General features: G+C 36.2%; 1 protein-coding gene across 47 annotated transcripts in view; it reads right to left on the bottom strand.

The window, feature by feature from the left end:
* RIMS2 (regulating synaptic membrane exocytosis 2) overlaps positions 1-14,198 on the bottom strand; it is a 773,441-nt gene that overhangs the window by 431,840 nt on the left and 327,403 nt on the right. The gene's annotated exons all lie outside the window — the stretch shown is intronic.

Genomic DNA, 14,198 nt, shown 5'->3' with positions numbered 1-14,198 from the left:
AAAATAACACAATGAATATGTAAAAGGATTTCGTGGAAAAGTGGATAAAGTACGAAAACTGATGGGGGAATTTCAGCACCTTAATAGGCCTTTTTTTCTTTTTTTTTTTTTCTTTGAGACAGAGTCTCGCCCTGTCGCCCAGGCTGGAGTGCAGTGGCATGATCTCGGCTCACTGCAAGCTCCGCCTCCCGGGTTCACGCCATTCTCCTGCCTCAGCCTCCCGAGTAGCTGGGACTACAGGTGCCCGCCACCATGCCCAGCTAATTTTTTGTATTTTTAGTACAGACGGGGTTTCACCATGTTAGCCAGGATGGTCTCAATCTCCTGACCTCGTAATCCGCCCGCCTCGGCCTCCCAAAGTGCTGGGATTACAGGCGTGAGCCACCGAGTCCGGCCACAAACTTTAATAAATGGCAATTCTGAAGTGAAACATGCATTAATAGAAGCGTAGAATACACTGCATATGATTATCAGTAGAATGGAATAAAATCAGAGGTGTCCTATCCTACACCTTCTGCTTATCCAAAATATACGTAACTTTTGAGAAGTAATACAATAGTAGACACTCTGACATTATTAGATAATAGAGTGAGAGATGTTGAGATTGATATCTGTGTTCTCACAAATCACATGATGAAAACAAAAGTTACCTAATAGTTTAGCCTTGTTGAAACCAATATGGAAAATAAATTATGCTAAGAGGCAGGAAATATTACTTTAAAATTGGGCCTATTTTCTTTGGCTTCTCCTTTTGCTATAATGCTGTAGGGTCACGTGCCTCAGGAAAACAGCTGTATTAATTCTAAATCACAATTTCTAATGACGTTTGCTTACATGTGGTTTAAACCTTGCTAGCAGAAAAAGGAAGTGAGAAGGATTCTAAGCAGGTGAAGGATTTGATATGCTATTGCTGGCTTTGAAAATGGAGGGAACAAGACCTGGCACAGTGGCTCACGCCTGTAATCTCAGCACTCTGGAAGGCGGAGGTGGGTGGATCTCTTGAGCTCAGCAGTTTGAGACCAGCCTGGGCAACATGGTGAAACCCTATTTCTACAAAACTACAAAAATTAGCCAGGCATGATGGCTTGTACCTATAGTCCCAGCTACTGGGGGGCCTGAGGCGGTAGAATCACTTGAGCCAGGGAGGTCAAAGCTGCAGTAGGTGGAGATCCTGCCACTGCACTCCAGCCTGGCTGGATCCTGGGAGGGAGACACTGTCTCAGGAAAAAAAAAAAGAAAGAAAGAAAAAGAAAATGTGGGGCACTCTGAGGCAAAAACGTTAAGAATCCCATTACTGGGTATATACCCAAAGGATTATAAATCATGCTGCTATAAAGACACATGCACACATATGTTTACTGCGGCACTATTCACAATAACAAAGACTTGGAACCAACCCAAATGTCCAACAATGATAGACTGGATTAAGAAAATGTGGCACATATACACCATGGAATACTATGCAGCCATAAAAAAGAATGAGTTCATGTCCTTTGTAGGGACATGGATGAAGCTGGAAACCATCATTCTCAGCAAACTATCACAAGGACAAAAAACCAAACACCGCATGTTCTCACTCATAGGTGGGAATTGAACAATGAGAACACATGGACACAGGAAGGGGAACATCACACACTGGGGACTGTTGTGGGGTGGGGGGAGGGGGGAGGGATAGCATTAGGAGATATACCTAGTGTTAAATGACGAGTTAATGGGTGCAGCACACCAACATGGCACATGTATACATATGTAACTAACCTGCATGTTGTGCACATGTACCCTAAAACTTAAAATATAATAATAATAATAATAAAGAATCCTCTAGAAGCTGAGAGCTGTCCTCAGCTAAGAGCCAATAAGGAAACAGTGACATCAGTGCATAACTGCGAAGAACTGGGTTCTGGAAGCAATCTGAATTGTCTGGAAGTACATTCTTCCCAAGAGCTTTCAGATAAGTGCCAATGCTAGTCCACATCTTGATTTCAACCTTGTGAGACCCTAAGCAGAGAACTCAAACAAGCCCACCTGGACTTCTGACCTACAGAACTGCAAGATAGTAAACAGGTGGAGTGTTTCAACCCACTAAGCTATGGTAATTTATTAGACAACAATAGACAACTAACATATAGTGCATTTGCATTAAGTGTTTTATAAAGTAATGAATCTTCTTTGCATTAACCGTCATAAAAAATACGTAGAGAAAACTAAAAGATTCATACGCTTACGCAGGTGAACAATTCCATATAATCTTTGCACTGTACTATCAAACCGTGGTACCACTTTTCATTGAAACTGCTCATCTATACATTTGTTGCAATGCCAACACTAAAAAATACAAATAAGAATGTCCTTAGCTGTGTGTGTTTCATGGGAAATATGGTAATAGTTTTTAAAGCACACATTTCTCTATGTGTATTTTCATCATCAGATTTACATTTTGTGCAAATAGTTTTTATAACAAGCTGTTCAACTTCTCTAGAAAAGGTAGTGTGTCCTATTTTTATGTTCATCATGTTTTGTTCCAAAATTAAGATATAACTCAGAAAGACCCAAAAAATTATTGTTGAGAAACTTATTGCAAAAAAATACATTGGCACAGGAAATTATATTTATTTATTTATTTAGAGATGGGGTCTCAGTCTGTCTGCCACTCAAGCTAAAGTGCAGTGGTGCAATCATGTCATGGCTCACTGCAGCGTTCAACTCTTGGGCTCAATGATCTTCCTGCATCAGCCTCCCAAGTAGCTGGGATGACAGGTGTACACCACCATGACTGGCTATTTTTTTCTTTCTTTCCTTGTTTTTGTAAAGAGGGGGATCTCACGATATTGCCCAGGCTGGTCTCAAACTCCTAACCTCAAGGATCCTGCTGCCTGGGTTTCCCAAAGGGGTGGGGTTACAAACACCACGCCCAGCTGGTGTTTAATTCTATTAATTTAAAAGATCAGCCATGATTATAAATAATTATCATAAAATTCTTCAGCACACACTTTTCATTTCTTATACTGTGACGGACAAGAGTTGAAGAATCAATTGATCAATTAATTTCATCTTTAACCTACTCATTCTCACTACAACCCTAAATCAAATTTCCTTTAAAAATTCCCTCTGGAAATTGTCTTTGTAATGGATGCCCACCCAGTTAGAAGGTAAAGAAAAAGTATGATAGCTTTTGTCTCTTTATTTTATCTGATCAGAAGTTTTCTTTTAAAATTAGATTAGTCATATCAATCTTGCATTTTCTGTGAAGAAAGCCTTGCACATCTTGCTCATGTTTTGTCATTAGCAATAGTCATTAGAATCTAGATGAAGTAAAGTAGTAAAGAAAGAATATTGAAAAGTTATATATTCTCAATATAGTCTGATAATACAGTGATTATTTAATTAGGACATACAGTTCCAAATCAGCCACTGGACAACAGGCTAACCAATTATATTTAGAATAGCACAATAAATTATAAAGAATGAAACTGAGGATTACAGAAGAAGGTACATATATAATTCCTACCAGCAAGTATAGGATCAATACAACTTAAAATATAAAAGAACAGATTCCTTTTTTTGATAATGGCCAACCAGCTCCACTCAAGCTAACCTTGCAGAGATGGTAAGTATAAATCCTGGACAAAGTATGAACACACAACTATATGAGGCCCTCAATAACAAAAAGACAAAAGATACTGGAGAGCAATTGATTCTTCGAGGAAGATGACACCAAGTGAGTTTCTCATTTTTATGATTTTAACCAAATTCAATCAATGCCTGGAGACTAAATATATGTTAGAAAACTCAGTCTTGGCCGGGCGCGGTGGCTCATGCCTGTAATCCTGGCACTTTGGGAGGCTGAGTGAGGCAGATCACAAGGTCAGGAGTTCAAGACAAGCCCGGCCAACATAGTGAAACCCTGTCTCTACTAAAAATACAAAAAATTAGCCGGGCCTGGTGGCACGTGCCTGTAGTCCCAGCTACTCGGGAGGCTGAGGCAGGAGAATCCCTTGAACCCGGGAGGTGGAGGTCGCAGTGAGCCGAGATCGCGCCACTGCACTCCAGCCTGGGCAACAGAATGAGACTCCGTCTCAAAAAAAAAAAAAAAAAAAAGAAAAGAAAAGAAAGAAAACTCAGTCTTGGCCAGATGCAGTGGGCTCATGCTCATTCCCAGCACTTTGGGAAGCCGAGGTGGGCAGATCGCTTGAGTCCAGGAGTTCAAGACCCACCTGGACAACATGGCAATAACCTGTCTCTACAAAAAATACAAAAATTAGCTGGGCAGGATGGCGCATGCCTGTAGTCTCAGCTACTCAGGAGGTTGAGGTGAGAGGATTGCTTGAGCCTGGAGCAGAAGGAGGCAGTAAGCTGAGATAGCGCCACTGCAGTCCAGTCTGAGTGACACAGAGAGACCCTGTCTCAAAAGAAAGAAAGAAAACAAGAAAGAGAGAGAGAAAGAAAGAAAGAAAAAAAAAAAGAAAGAAAGAAAGAAAGAAAAAAAAAAAAAAAAAAAAACCTCAGAGGCTTACTGGCTTCTGAGGAAGGAGTTCGAGCAAAAACAGACTGGAAAGTGAGGGAGATATGACAAAAAGGAAGCTAAAGAAAGGAAAAATAAAATTATGTGTATTAAAAACACTGCCAAAATCTCATGCATACATAAGAAGACTTCAAGGAGCTCTGCTGAACATAGTGGTATGCCCCCTACAATCCCAGTACTTTGGGAGGCCGTGGCAGGAGGATTCCTTCAACCCGGGAGTTTGAAGCTGCAGTGAGCAATAATTGTGCCACAGCACTCCAGCCTAGGTGACAAAATGAGACTCCCATTTCTTAAAAAAAAAAAAAAAAAAGAAAAAAGAAAAGATTTTTAATTTACAAAAAATGAAAGCTCAGATAAATTAAAACAAATTACATTTTAAGCTACCGTCATCTCAAGGGAAACAGAGTTAATAGCTAAATCTCAAATAAAAATAATCAACCCTGTCTCTACAAAAAATTAAAAAAAAAAAAAGGTGCATGCCTGTAGTTCCAGCTACTCAGAAAGCTGAGGTGGGATGATCACTTGAGCCCAGAGGGTTGAGGCTGCAGTAAACTCTGATCACTAGACTGCACTTCAACCTGGGCAACAGAGTAAGACTCTGTCTCAAAAAATAAATAAATACATAAATAAACAAATGAACAAACAAACATCAGCATTCTTCAGAGGGACAAACTAATTTCAGAGTCTATAAAGCATTATTAGTCATGTCCAAAATACACGTCAAACTTACCCGATATATTAGGAAATAGGAAAACAAGATCCATACTCAAGAGAAAAAGCAATCAATGAAGACTGTGAGATAACAAACCCAGATGTTAAAATTAGCAGAAAAAGATTTTAAAGTCACTATAACAACTATGTTTGAGGAAATAAAGGTAAGATTCTCAAAATGAGTAAAAAGATAGGATATCTTAACGGAGATATAGTGGCTATAAAAAACAAATGGAAATTTTAGAACAACATATAAAATATTGGAAATTAATAATTCACTAGGTGGGCTTTACCTCTGATAAGAGATTCTGAAAGAAATGAAATCAATAAAATTTAAAATTAATCTAAAGAACACAAAAAAAGTTGAAAAAATTCCAAGAACCGATGGGATAATCTATAAAAAGTCTAAAATACAAATAACTGAGAAATCAAAAGAAAAATAGAAAATAGGGTAGAATAAATGCTACAACAATGGCTGAACTTATTAAATTAAGTTAAAAATTAAAATTTGGTTTAAAAAAGAACATAAATTTATACACATACGAAGCACAGCCAACCCAAGCAAAATAAATCCAATAAAAACATACATGTAAGAATATCATAACAAAACTGTTATAAACAGAAGATAAATTTTTGAAAGAAACCAAAGAAAACAAATTAAATGCAGAAAGACAATGAAGTGCCAATGACTTGTCATCACGAGCCACTTACTTCTCATCAAAAATCTATGAAGGCCAGTTTAAACTACAGAAACGTAAATTAAAAAACAAACAAACAAACAAAAAAGTGTGTCAACATAGAATTCTATTTCCACCAAAAATATTCACAAAGAATGAAGACTAAGAAAAGATTTTTTCAGGTAAATGCAAATGGAGATGTGAATATGGGCATTTCAAGTAATACTACAGGGTGTTCTCCAGGCTGAAGAAAAAGTCTATCAGATGGAAATCTGGATCTTCAGAAAAGAAACTTAAAAAGAGGAATATGTGAATAAATGTAAAAGACTACTCATTTCTCTTGATTTGTTTAAAATACATAAGACTGCTTAAAGCATTTCACATAAAATTGCACTATATAAACACTAAATAGATTGTGAATGATTGTAAATAGATTGTGAAAGTGCAACCAATAAGAACTAATGGTAAAGAATAGATGTAGCTAATAAGCAAATAGATAAATTAAAAATTGCAGCCATAAAAAAAGAATGAGATCATGTCTATTGCAGGGACATGTATGAGCTGGAAGCCATTATCCTTAGCAAATTAATACAGGAACAGAAAACCAAATACTGCATGTTCTCACTTAAAAGTGGGAGCTAAATGATGAGAACACATGGACACATAGAGGGGAACACCACACACTGGGGCCTTTTGGAGGGTGGAGGGTGGGAGGAGGGAGAGGATCAGAAAAAATAACTAATGGGTACTGGGCTTAATACCCAGGTGATGAAATAATCTGTACAACAAACCCCCATGACATAAGTTTACCTATGTAACAAATCTGCACATGCATCCCTGAACTTAAAATAAAAGTTAAAAAAAAATTGAGTTCCACAATGTATTCATGTAATTCAAAAAATATGGCCGGAAGAAACAAAAATAAAAGTGGAAGAAAATCCATAAAACAAATACCTAAATTCAAATATATCCATAATTATATTAAATGTTAGTGAATTAAATACTCTATGTAAAAGGCAAAAATTGTCAAAGTTGATGAAAAAAGTAAGAGCCAATTATGCTCTTAAAGTGATAAAAGATACATTTTATATTAAAGCCACAGATGTATTGAAAGTAAATGACTACAAAAAGACACACTAGAGAAACAGTATTTGCATACATGGTTATATTAATATCAAATAAGATGTTTTTGTAACAGGAGCATTTTTCACTATTGAGACAAAAAAAGGAAAAGACATAGGGTGCTGAGCTATCCTAGTGATCTCCCTGACCACCTTCAACTAAGGGTTAGACCCATGAGACAAAAACAGGACTCTGAGGCTCTTTGTGAGCACATAGATCCAGCTGAGGCTGAAACTAGTACTATCAGTTTTGTTTTGTTTTGTTTTCAGTTATGTGAACTGATAAATACTCTTTTTCCTTAAGCCATTTTTAGTTGGGTTTTCCATTTCAGCAAAATAATCATCACTGGTCAGGACTCTGCCTGAGCCTCACTACTTTCCTTAATGGTATAATGAAGCTTGTAATACCACCTTGCAGGGTTTGAAAAGAAAAAAATGGCAATTAATGTAAAGGACAAAGCCCGGAATAGATGCCCCCAAAATGGTAGTTAATACTATTAACTACCAAAGACAAGCTCACAAAAATTAGATTTCATATCATTATGAAAGCAAAAAGCAAAGGAAGCAAAGCAAGGTGTGAAAATTCTCTGGAGCTCCTCTGTGTTCAGAGAAGGCCAACTGGCTGAGGTCAGTGCTCAGTGAAGCCTAGGGTCTGGCTTGGACTATTCAGAGTTACACAGGTAGAAAGGACCACTGACCTCGAGTCACTCTGAGACTGGTTTTTCTCCAATGAGTGTTTCCTGACATTAGCCATGCAGAAAGAAAAGAAAAGCCCTCTTTCAGGTCAAAGATGAGGCTTCTCACCCCTTTTCTCTTTACTTTGGTATGTGTCGTTTAAAAAATCATTGACTATTCATATTTGGAAGGGGGAGTAAATGCTGTAAGCCAAGAATAAACATAGAACAAGTACAAAAAACATTAATATTAATAAGACTTATACACAAACAGTAATACCAAGGAAAAGAGAAACATTTCACAAAACTTTTCGTATAATGTCAATTAATCAAGAAAACATAATCCAGGCACGGTAGCTGATGCCTGTAATCCCAGTACTTTCGGAGGCCAAGGCAGGAGGATCACTTGAGCTCAGGAGTTCGAAACCAGACTGGGAAACACAGTGAGACCTCATCTCTACAAAAAATAAACAAAATTAGCGAGGTGTGGTGGCTTGCACCTGTGAGACCCAGCTACTCAGGAGGCTGAAGTGGGAGGATTGCTTGAGCATGGGAAGATGAGGCTGTGGTGAGCCAAGCCTGCACTACTGCACTGCAGCCTGAGCAACAGAGCAAGACCCTGTCTCAAGAAAAAAAAGAAAAGAAAACATAAATATCACAAATGTGTAGATATCCAGTAACAGAGCTTTAAGGCACATAGAGCAAAAGCTGACAGAATTAAAAAGACAATAAATTCCATAATCATAGTTAAAATTTTTAACACGTCTCTCAGAAATTGAGAGAAAAAAAGGATAAAAAATCACTGAGACAGAAGATCTGAGCAACACTATTAAATATAATGACATAATTGACATTTATAGACCACAACAGCCAGCAAGTACAGAATACACATTCCTTTCAAATACATGTGGAATGTTCAAGATAGTCCTCACAGTGGGAAGTAGAACAAATCCCAATAAATTTAAACTGATTGAGATTTTACAGGTATGTTCTCTCACTAGAATAAAATGTCATCATAAAAAATAATAAGATATTTCTCTCACCAGAATAAAATGTCATCATAAAAAATAATAAGATATTTTATTTTTAAATTAAATGTTTAGAAATGACCACACTTTAAAATAATCAATGAATCAGAAGAAGTCATACAGTTCCACCTTCCAAAGCTTTAAAAAGAAGAGGAAATTAAATCCATAATAAGTAGAAGAAAAGGAGTAATTAAGACAGGAACAGTAATCATTGAAATGGTAGACAAACAAGAGAGAAAAGTAACAAAATCAAAAGAAAAAAGATGATACACTCCTAGGTAAACTGATAGGCAAATGAGAGAAAGATCACACATCACAAAATAACAATATCAGAATAAAATAAGTGTCATCACTATTAGATCCATAGGTATTAACAAGATAAATATGAAATTTATAACAACAAATTAGTCAACTTAAATAAAAATATTAAATTTACTGAAAAATGTAACTGACCATATTGAGAAAGATTGAACATAAAACCTAATCAATCCTATTTATCTTAAAGAAATTGAATTCTTTTTAAAATTTGCATTATTTTTCATCATCATAGTGTTATTATCTTTCTCTTTCCAACTTTTATTTTAGGTTTGGGGGTACATGTGCAGGTTTGTTACATGAGTAAACTTGGGGATCTGGCATATAGACTATTTCATCACCCATGTAATGAGCATAGTACCTACCTGGTAGGTAGTTTTTCCATGGTCACTCTCCTCCTACCCTCCATTCTCAAGTAGGCCCCAGTGTCTAATCTTCTCTTCTTTGTGTCCATGTGTATTCCAGCTTAGCTCCCACTTGTAAGTGAGAACATGCAGCATTTGGTTTTGTGTTCCTGCATCAAATTGGTTAGTATAATGGCCTCCAACTCGATCTATGTTGCTGCAAAGGAGATAATCTCATACTTTTTATGGCTGTATATTTCATGATGTATATGTATATTTTCTTCATCCAGTCCATTATTGATGGACATCTAGGTTGATTCTGTGCTTTTTCTATTGTGAATAGTGCTGCAATTAACATATGCATGCATGTGCCTTTATGGTAGAACAATTATATTCCTTTGGGTATATACCCAGTAATGGGATTGCTGGGTTGAGAAATCTCCAAACTGCTTTCCACAGTGGCTCAACAAATTTATGTTCCCAACAACAGTGTATAAACATTCTCTTTTCTTCACAACCTTGCCAGCATCTGTTATTGTTGACTTTTTAATAATAGCTATTCTGACTAGCATGAGATGGTATCTCATTCTGATTTTGATTTGCATTTCTATAATGATTAGAGCTATTGAACATTTTTTAAACTACCAACAGTATTTTGCACCAAATTAGCAACAACAAAAAAAAACTATTATTAAATTCACATAGAACCAAAAAGGAGCCCAAATAGCCAAAGCAATCCTTAGCAAAAAGAACAAAGCTAGAGGCACCATCACAGTATTCAATTTCAAACTATACTACAAGACTACAGTAAACCAAACAACATGGTACTGGTACAAAAATGGATATAAAGTCCAACAGAACAGATTACAGAACCCAGAAGTAAAGCCACACAACTACAACCATCTGATCTTCAATAAAGTTGACAAAAAAAGCAATGGGGAAAGGGGACTCCCTATTCAATAAATAATGCTGATATAACTGGCTAGCCATATGCAGAAGATTGAATCTGGACCCCTTCCTTTCACCACCTACAAAAATCAACTTAAGATGGATTAAAGACGTAAATGTAAAACCCAAAACTATAAAAAAAAAAAATAGGAAATACCATTCTGGACTAGGACCTGACAAAGATTTCATGACATAAAGGCTCCAAAAGCAATTGCAACAAAACCAAAAACTGACAAGTGGGATCTAATTAAACTAAAGAGCCTCTGCACAGCAAAAGAAATTATCAACAGACACCTACAGAATGGGAGAAAATATTTATAAACTATGTATTTGACAAAGGTCTAATATCCAGAATCTACAAGGAACTTAAAACAAATTAACAAGCAAAAACCCAAAACCTCATTAAAACATAGGCAAAGCACATGAGTAGACACATCTCAAAAGACGACATACATGTAGGCAAAGAAACTGAATACTTTATCAAAATTTTCACACAGAGAAAACTTTAAGTCCAGATGGTTCTGCTGGTGAATTCTATCAAATATTTAAGGGATAAATAACACCAATTTTGATACCAACTGTTCATCCAATAGAGAAAAAGTAAATGCCAAACTCATTTCATGAAGTCAAAATAACCCTAATGCCCAAACCTGTCATGGACATTTCAACTTAAGAAAACTAAAATCTCTCATGAACATAGATGCAAAAAAAACCTTATCAAAATCACAGAAAATCTTCACCAGCAATATATAAAATGGAAAGTATCCCATCAGGTGGTATTTAACCCAGAAATGCAAAGTTGGTTTAATATTCAAAAGCTAAACTAATACAATTAGCATTATTATGGAATCAGGAATAAGAATTACAAAATAATTTCAATTACTGAAGAAAAAGCACTTCACAAAATGCACACTTTTTTTTTTTTTTTTTTTTTTGAGATGGAGTGTCTTCTATCTGGTTAGTTATCTACTGTTGCACCTTCTTTTTTTTTATTTTTTGAGATGAAGTCTCACTCTTGTCACCCAGGTTGGAGTACAGTGGCGCAATCTCGGCTCACTGCAACCTCCGCCTCCTGGGTTCAAGCGATTCTCCTGCCTCAGCCTCTTGAGTAGCTGGGATTACAGACACACATGGCCACGCCCAGCTAATTTTTGTATTTTTAGTAGAGACAGAGTTTCACCATGTTGGTCAGGCTAGACTCGAACTCCTGACCTCGTGATCTGCCTGCCTCGGCCTCTCAAAGTGCTGGGATCACAGGCGTGAGCCACTGTACCCGACCCATTCATGATAATTTTTAAAAAACTATTATTTAACAAAGAGACTCTCACAACTTCTGTTTGATATACTGTTGGTTTTATGCATTATAATAAGGCAATAAAAAGACATAAAAAGCATAGATACTGGAAAAGAATAAAACTGTCTCTGCAAATGACATGATTGCTTACACGGAATAGCATAACAAATCTACAAAGCAACTATTAGAACTAGTAAGTGAATCTGAAAAGGTTAAAAGATAAAAGGTTAACATTAAAAATAAGTTAGATTTTAATATACTAGCAGCAAACAACTGGATATTGAAATTTTTAAAAGAATTCCATTTATAATGAGATAAAAAACTTAAAATACTATGGAAATTTTCACAAAGTCATACAAGGTCTCTACTCTAAAAACTATAAAACACTGTTTGGATAAATTTAAGGAGACCTAAATAAATGAAGAGATACACCACTGGAAGACTCAATGTTAAGATGTTATTTCTTCCCAAATCAATCTACAAAAATACATTGCAATCCGAGATTTAATCCCAGCAAACTTTTCAAATAAAAATTAACAAAGTGATTATAAAAAATATATGAGGCTGGGCATAGTGGCTCATGCCTGTAATCCCAGTGCTTTGGGAGGCCAAGGCAGAAGTATAGCAGATAGCCTGAAGCCAGGAGTTCCAGAACATCCTAGACAATATAGCAAGACAAAAAAAAATGTTTTGTCTCTACAAAACTCTACAAAAATAGTTCTAGCTACTGGGAGGCTAAGGAAGAAGGATCACTTGAGTCCAGGAGCTGGAGGCTGCAGTCAGCTATGATCACACCACTGGGTGACAGAGAGAGACCTTGTCCCAAATATGTATATATATATACATATATTTGAAATACATATATGCAGAAGACCTGGACTATATAACCTATTGGACAAAAAGAACAAAGATGGAGGATTTACACTGTCTGACATCAAGATTACTATAAAGTAAGACTGGCGTATTGCACAGATCAGAAATAGAACCATGCTTATACAACTATTCAATTTTCTACAAATGTGACAAATCCATCCAATGAGGAATAGAAACCTTTAAGCCTTTTCAGCAAATGGTAATGAAATAACTGGATATCCAACCAGAAAAAATATTAATCTTGACCCCTACCTCACACTATATACACAAAAATTAATTTATGATGGATCATATACGTGAACCAAAAAGCTAAAACTCAAGCTTCTGGAAGAAAAAAAAAAAGATAGTTTCCTGACTTAGGGGTTAACAAGGATTTTTAGAGTGCAAACAGGAAACAAAAACCACAATGCAAGACAATTAGTAAATTACATTTTATCAGAATTAAAACTTCTACTCATCAAAAGGCATTGTTAAGAAAATAAACAGGCAAACCACAGAATGGGAGAAAACATACATTTTATATATATATAAATTCACTTACTAGTGAATTTAATAAAAACACAACCTAATTTAAAAAATATTGGACACTTTACAAAGGAGGATAGACAAATAGCCAACAACAGTATGAAAAGTTCTTGGAGTTGTTAGTCATGAGGCAAATATAATAAAATTATCATAAGAAGATGCCACTATAAACTCACCAGAACGACAAAAATTAAAAACCTATATCACCAAATGTTGGAAAGCATATGCCTTCACCAAAATCTTCAATCATTGTTGGTGGGAGTTTAAAACTTCTTTCAATAAAGAAAATACTTAAAAACTGTAGATAAGTATCATTTAAATGTGCTTTTAAAAATGATGTGGCATTATAAAACTAAACATACACCCACCCTATGATCTACAAATTTCTCTTTTAGTTATTTACCCAAGAGAAATAAAAATATATGGCCACAAAAAGACTTACGTGAAAGTGTGGTATATTCATATTCATAAAAAGAAATACTATTCAGCAATGAACAGGAAAAAACTACTCACACATGCCACAATATGGATGAATGTTTTAAAACTATGCTGAGTAGGCCGGGAGCAGTGGCTCATGTCTGTAATCCCTGCACTTTGGAAGGCGAGGCAGGTGGATCGCCTGAGCTCAGGAGCTTGAGACCAGCCTGGACAACATGGCGAAACCCCATCTCTATCAAAAAAAAAAAAAATTAGCTAGCCATTGTGGCACATGCCTATGGTCCTAGCTTCTCAGAAGGCTGAAGTAGGAGGATCACTTGAGCTTGGGGGAGATTGTAATGAGCCGAGATCACGCCATTGCACTCCAGCATGGGTGACAGAGTGAGACCACATCAAAAAATAAAAATAAAAACAAATAAATAAATAAAATTATGCTGAGTAAAATGCCTTATCAAAAAAAGAGTACCTTCTATAAAATTTCATTATGTGAAGTTTTAGAACAAGCAAAACTAATCTACACTGGGGGGGAAGCAGTACAACAGTTGGTTCTGGAGGCTGAGGGGAGTGGGTATTGACTGGGAAGGAGTGTGAAGAATATAACTGCGGGAATTCAGAGATTAATAAATATGTAGCCCCAATTCAAGGAGCTCATAGGACAGCAACTTTACCAGTAACACATAGCCAGTAAGCAGCAGACCCTAGATATGAGCACAACTTCTATGTTCAAT

The sequence above is a fragment of the Pongo abelii genome, chromosome 7, assembly GCF_028885655.2.
Source record: "Pongo abelii isolate AG06213 chromosome 7, NHGRI_mPonAbe1-v2.0_pri, whole genome shotgun sequence".
Lineage (NCBI taxonomy): Eukaryota > Metazoa > Chordata > Mammalia > Primates > Hominidae > Pongo > Pongo abelii.
This window is presented reverse-complemented; position numbering and strand designations above follow the sequence as displayed.